Here is a 7,015-nt window from a genome sequence, read left to right on the forward strand (position 1 = left end):
GATGCGTTCATTCTTCCCAAGCTGCAAGGGCTTTGCGTTGATTTCCGGTGTGTAGTCCTCACTGCAATGCGGGGTCTTTTGAAGCCCAGAGATGATGCGTAGAAATCCTGGATGTGCAGGCCAAAATTTTAGGTGCTGCGTCGATCCAGTGTGGCGATGCGTCAGAGTTTCTGTTGCACGGCAAACGCTGCGTCCATTCCTCCCGCAGGAAGTCGGGCAGCGCCGTTCCGGCTGGTCGATGCGTCAATCCGGTATGGCTGTGCGTCGAAGATCCGGTCACAACGCAGGCGTCGATCTCCACTCAGGGAGCTGGGCTGCATCTTTCTGGTTCGGCAATGCGGTGATTCTTTAACCACTGGGCAGACTGTGCGTAGATTCGGGCAGGCTGTGCGGCTATTTTTGTCGCATAAGGAGTTTCCTTGGAGAGTAGAAGTCTTTTTGGCCCTGAGACAGGAACAGGAGGCAAGTTCAATCCAAGCCCTTGGAGAGCACTTCTCAGCAGAGCCAGAGGTCAGCAAGGCAGCAGGGCAACAGCAAGGTGGCAGTCCTTCACAACAAGGCAGTCCAGGTGAGTCCTTTGTGTAGCCAGGCAGCTCCTCTTGGCAGGTTGCAGGATCTGGTTCAGAGTGTCTGTCCCAGGATGTCTCTTGAGTTGGTAGGGTCAGGGACCCAGTTTATATATCCAAAAGTGCCTTTGAAGTGGGGGAGACTTCAAAGAGTGGTTTTGAAGTGCACAATGTCCCCTCTCAGTACAGGCCTGTCTTCCAGGGTCCCACTAGGGGGTTTGGTAGTCCATTGTGCGATGGCAGGCCACTAGCCTTTGAAATGTAAGTGTCAGGTCCCTCCACCCTTCCAGCCCAGGAAGACCCATTCAGTATGCAGATGAATGCAGGTGTGACTGAGTATCCTGTTTTTGTCTGGGTGAAATGCACAAGGGAGCTGTCAACCAGCCTAGCCCAGACGTGGATTGGAGAAAGGCTGTAAGGCACAGATGGATTTTAAATACAGAGAAATGCTCACTTTCTAAAAGTGGCACTTCTAAAATAGTAATATAAAATCCAACCTCACCAATAAACAGGATTTTCTATTACCATTCTGACCCTAGTACATATGACCTGTTTACCCCTTTCCGATCAGAATCTACCACTCAAACAGTATATGAGGGTAGCCCTAATGTTAGCTTATGAAAGGAGCAGGCCTCACAGCAATGGAAAACATGTTTAGGCGTTTTCCACAACCAGCACATATAAATCACACAGGTACATGTAATTCCTTTTACCTACACAGCACCCTGCCCTATGGGTTACCTAGGGTCTATCATAGGGGTGACATATGTACAAAAGGGGGAGTTTTAAGGCTTGGCAAGTACTTGTAAATGCCAAGTTGAAGTGGTAGTGAAACTGAACACACAGGCCTTGCCATGGCAGGTCTGAGACATGGTTAAAGGGGCTACTTATGTAGGTGGCACAACCAGTGCTGCAGGCACACTAGAAGCATTCAATCTAAAGGCCCTAGGCACATATAGTGCACTTTACTAGGGACTTACAAGTAGATCAAATATGCCAATTGGGTATGAACCAATGTTACCATGTTTTAAGGGAGAGGGCTTATGCACTTTAGCACTGGTTAGCAGTGGTAAAGTGTGCACTGTCCTAAAATAAGCAAAAACAGTGGCAGAAAAGGGGAGGGTGGCAGGGTAAAAGTTGGGGGATGACCACCCTAAGGCTGTGGTCTAACAATAACTTACTGAGCTATATTACAGAGATCATAACTTGCTTCCGGCAGGTAACACAAGGCTCTCAGTAACAGAAGGCACAACCCATTCACCTGTCTACATAAGATACTAATCTGCCCCTTGTCTTTTACATGCCGTGCTTAGCAGCAGGCACATTAACCCTCTATGCCATTTTAGTAGCCAAGCCTGCGGCAAAAGAGATTTCTTCAACTGGTGCATTAACCAGAGTTATCTGAATGTTAGTATAGAAGGTATGTTACTGTGTACACGAAGATCTCAGCAGCAGGTGCTTTAACACACAGATATTTTCAAAAGTAGTCTACTTGTGGTCAAGTATGTGAGCCGTAACAGATGACAACTGGCCTTACTGCCAATTCCTCTGAGGCAGAGTTCTCACTCTACCACCTTTCAGACTGCCACCCAAAACCCCTCCTCCCCAAATGTATGGGACTGAAAGTAAACGTTTTATGTTCCAGCACTGCTAATTCATTTTATTTTTAAACACAATTCAGCATTGTCCTTGGATGTAAAACAGAAAAGAGAAGTATTTAACCACACAGTAGCTGAATTACACAACGTGTAACCAGAACAGTTGAGCTCAAATCCCACCTACCTACCTAACCAAACTATGTGATCCAGGGCAACTTGCTTTACTTTGCTATGCATAATGTTCCTTCAGTAACCTCTTTGAGAGCACCCTGAAGTAATTCCGTTCAGGATCTGAACTACACAGTACCTGCACTTAATATAATATCAAATAACCTTGCTACACATGTAATAATACAGGCTTGATGTACAGACAACATGATAATCTGACAAGTCTAGGGTAACGCGTGGCATCGTTGTTAGGGAATGGGGGTATTCGTGAATGATTCTTTAATTTTTTTTTAAAGATTTCTATCAATAAATGTTGCTCAATGCAGCAATATAATTGTATGTACGTAATTGGGACTTAGAAATACTGCAAAACATATATATATTTTTATTTTAAAGAGCGTCTATCATATTTTCTCACGGCACCTGTTGTAGGATTAACGTGCTGAACCTTTTGATGGCTCGGCTCGTGAGTTGGCTCTTTGCTGAAACCAGGGTCTGCGTTGTCTCGGGTTCGGCTCTCTTGTTGAAGTCATTTTGAAATTGATGCCTTGCAAACCTCTGAGTATGGCCGAATACATGTATTAGGTTTATGTAATCGAGGCAATTTCGTTTATTTTTCAGAATGATGAAAGGGGAAGTGACATATAAAATTAAAAGACAACTTTCACGAGTAGCTAATGGCAAAAATAACGAACAGTGTTTATGCGGGCACTTCTGCAAAAGCTCAGAAAAGACAGTTATCAAGCAGGCAGACAAACCTTTTTAACTGCACACTTTGGGAAATGTTCTTACAGTTGTAAAGAAAAAAACAGTGAACCACTATAACAGATCATTTGAATGAATCTGTGTGGTAAATCAGACCATCACTGTAAATTTGTATAGCCTCTACTAGTAAAAAATATATATAATAATACGCACCCTATGCACACTAATGCGGGAAATGCTCAACGGAAAATACGCCGGGTAGTAAGGCCACAAAAATATGTGTGGTCGGGTGGCTTGCAGCGCTGGACTAAGTTCACGTCGGGCTAAAATGTCCAACCCTGACACTACAGTCGTTAATGAGCGACCTACCAAGGGTAGTTACAATACTCTTCGACTATACAGGTTCACAGCACCTGTAGTTCTACCTACTGGACACTTGACGCACCGAAATAAATCTTTGTTGACATTACGAACAAGTAAGAATTGACACTTCTGGTGAAGGTGCATTATATTCAGAATTGGGCTCGCGATTCATACCACGTTGCCACATGTCAGCTACTTACACGGGCGGTCCGTGAATCCAGCTTAATGTCCACAGTCCGTTGTTGATCTTTCAAGAGATGTCACTTGTCTATATTTTCACCACTTCCGGGTCGCTTAACAACCGATCCCCAACAGAAAGTATTGTGGGAGTCAGAGGGACTGGTAATGTGTAAAGAAGGAGTTGATTGGAGGAGTCGTCGTACCTCAGCCAATCCCAGTGAGCCTCAAGGAATCCGAAATACTGATTTGCCGTGGCGCCTCGAGGGTGTCTGCTCGAGCGAGCCCTTCTCCTCAAGACCTCAGTGTGGAGGGCGCTGCTCTCTTCAGCTGGGGAAGTCCCCGGCCCTAGGTGGTGACTCATTACGGACATGAGGTTGTCTCAGCCGGCACACCAGATGCTGCCGCTTCTGGGCAGGAAGAAGAAAGGGGTCAGAGCTGAGGCTCACAGTGTGGAATGGTCGCACCCAGCCGTGATCGTTTTACGACTTATAGCCTGCTCCCGGCTGGGTCTGAAGGGCCTGTTGACTTCTCATCATGTGTCTGGGGCACGGGACGCGCTGCTGTTCCATTTGTTAAGTGACTGTTACGTTCTCACTTTGTTCACTCTGATTGCGGTTGCAGACGGCCTGTGAAACAGCGCGTGGAACTTTTGTTTGGGACCCATTCCTTACGACACCCATGCTTTTGACCTTTTACATGACCCTCATCTACAAGCCAGGTTCTGCTTGGTACCCATGCGCACGTTGCTTTCTGCATGCCATCTATATAGAGATTTAACTCGCATGGCACCCTTGCTCACATTTTGCAGGGCACACAAACCCACGATGGGCGTCCGTGTTGCGCACGGTCAGACTGCGGAGTAAGTCCGCACTTGTTAACGGGGCACAATTTCATAACTCTTGTCTTTGCAATGTCTTAATAAAAGGGCTTTTTTATTTTTTCTTTGAAATACACAAAATTCCAATTGGCTGCGCATCACTATTTCCATCCAAGTATTTTTGTAGATTGGAAAATTAGTTATGTAGCTGAATGATATTCTGACGGTTGAAAAAAATAAGACTTTAGTTTTGAAGTATAATTTCCATAAAGATTTAGGCTTCTCTAGTGACCTTCGTTATCTGCCGAATTTTCATGCCTATGGGTGGTCATTGGTTTTAATACCATTCAACAATGGGATCCTTTTCTCCTCCTTTTCGGCGTGATTTTTAACATGAGCGCACGTTTTGGAAGTGCATTTGCTTTCAGGTGCATCTCAGGCAAATCTACTGAAATGGGCTTCTGTAAGACGGCGAGCTACAGCAATGGCCATTAAGTAACAAAGACCTAAATCTTGCTCGCTTTACCCAATGGTGATCAGACAAATAACGGTCATGGTTTACATCAATTCTTGTGGCTTCCAGGACCTGATAATCATTGCTAATTGTTGGTGCTGTATGTTCCAAAGTGTCCGTTATAAACTCTCGTACGTTTTTGATTTCTAAACTTTTCTCTTTGAGACAAGCGAGTAATTTAACGTGATTGTTATTTTTTTAGTTGTAGACCGCTCTGCCAATACAGTTATAGCACCAAAGAAACCATCACACAGTACTTCGATCGCATTGCTACTCTATAAAGGGAAGAGCCAGCCTTTTAGTTGTTTAATAAACGTGAGTTTTATGGCTGGGAGTGTATATGAATTGGAAAGGAATTTCATAATCTGACTGCATCTGCTGAAGTCACATCCCCAGACCTTTACAAATTTTGAACAATGTGTAGCAAAAATGGATTGTATGATCATAGGCTTTGTACAGGCGACTGCCATTTGAATGTTGCAGCTAATGAAGGAGAGGATGCTTCTTAAGCTCTCTTCTGTATAAAAAATTGAAATATAATCCTATTGCTTAACAGTCGCCAATGAAGTTAATAGCCTGGGAAATATGTTGTCACCTTTCTGTTCAGTAGTTATTTTGGCCACACTTTTTTTTTAATCTGCTGAAGAAGTGTTAGGATGTTTTCTATTGCGCCTAGGTAGACACGAGTAGCGTAATTTAATTCTTAATTGGATGTTTGTATTGACCACCTGTATATGGTATTTCAGATGGGGTAATGCTCATACTGTTCTACATAATACATAGGGCTTTCCTCACTGCAGTGAAAATTCAGAAGCTCTTTTCCTTGGCTGCCCCTGAGTTCCCTGGTGCCATACCCAGGGCTCGAAAAATCTACCCAACCAATTGCTATGGCAAGTTTTATTTTATGAAGTCGAGCTATTTTTAGATTCCACTCGACTCTTCTGGGGAGGGGACAAAGAACAGGTGTTCTGGTCAGTTAGAAACTGAATTAGCAATTAAGATGCCTTTAAATCTTATTCTTGTCACATTTGTCTTGTGTTCAGAGACATAGGTCAAAAATCAGTTTATCTTCTTGCAGTGCAAATACTTTTCCTTGTCACTGCAAAGTTTCAGGATTTTGTAAGGTGAACTGTCAGACCTATGTGAACTGAAAGGCTTTTAGTATCAGGTTTTTCCTAACACATAACATTTATATAACTAAGTCAACTTTACAAACATTTCAAAATATTTTTCAGTAGCTGTGTGAGACCATTTTTTCTTCGTCCGTGTGATGAAAAAAATATTTTAATAGAATGAAAAAAGTCATAACACTTCATTTGGTCAAGTGCAAATGATAAATGTTTTCTGAACCCCAATTCTAACAGATTATTGTTGATACACTATAGAGTGTTATCAGTAAAGCTGCAAGTTAGTGGGAAGGTTTTGGACATTTCTTGAAATTTAATGTCTGTAAATGACAGCGCCCTACCACATCATGCTTTAGTAATACATTTATTAAAAGTGACTGTTTAAACATAAACTGAGAAACACTCCTGCCATGATGACAAAGCGATCAGTAAACTAAGAAGCAAGTCATGCATGGATCATGTGTATCCTATATGTGGGCTAGATTTATTACACATGGAATAAACGTTTAGTGTATTTAATCAAACAAAAGAGGCTTTTTTTTACAGTAGAAATGCTTTAATTCACATATTTGAAGGTGCACTCATATGTGAGAATGAAGAAAAGGGTGACTATAAAATGCAATATTTGCCTAGAATCACACAATTTGAGACCCGTTTCCGGGTCAAGTACATTACAGTTAGGTCGAGTAAATTATTCAAGTTACTCACCCTGCAGGTCTAGTAACATTTTTAATGATTTTTTGAGGCCTGATAGCACACAAGGTCACCTGACCCAAATGTTATAGGGCTTTCCAAAGCTTTGGCCTGCCTGGACTGAGGGTTCCACAATATTTGAGATCACTGAAAGATTGCTCCTGGATACCCCTGGTCTGTAATCCTGGGTATTCCCTAGGCTTAAGACTGTCACTAAAAACTAGTTTTTGTGGACATAGCCTCTCTGTTTGCTATGAGGAATATCACCAGACGCTGGAAGTCTG

General features: G+C 42.9%; 1 protein-coding gene across 2 annotated transcripts in view; it reads right to left on the reverse strand.

The window, feature by feature from the left end:
* ATG5 (autophagy related 5) overlaps positions 1-3,732 on the reverse strand; it is a 370,935-nt gene extending 367,203 nt beyond the window's left edge. The window contains exon 1 of one of the 2 annotated variants that reach the window (XM_069235428.1): positions 3,601-3,732. The gene's annotated coding sequence lies outside the window, so the exon portion shown is untranslated. The remainder of the gene's footprint in view (positions 1-3,600) is intronic. The other variant, XM_069235426.1, reaches the window with a different exon arrangement.
* Between the last annotated feature and the right edge of the window lie 3,283 nt (positions 3,733-7,015).

The sequence above is a fragment of the Pleurodeles waltl genome, chromosome 5 (genome assembly GCF_031143425.1).
Source record: "Pleurodeles waltl isolate 20211129_DDA chromosome 5, aPleWal1.hap1.20221129, whole genome shotgun sequence".
Lineage (NCBI taxonomy): Eukaryota > Metazoa > Chordata > Amphibia > Caudata > Salamandridae > Pleurodeles > Pleurodeles waltl.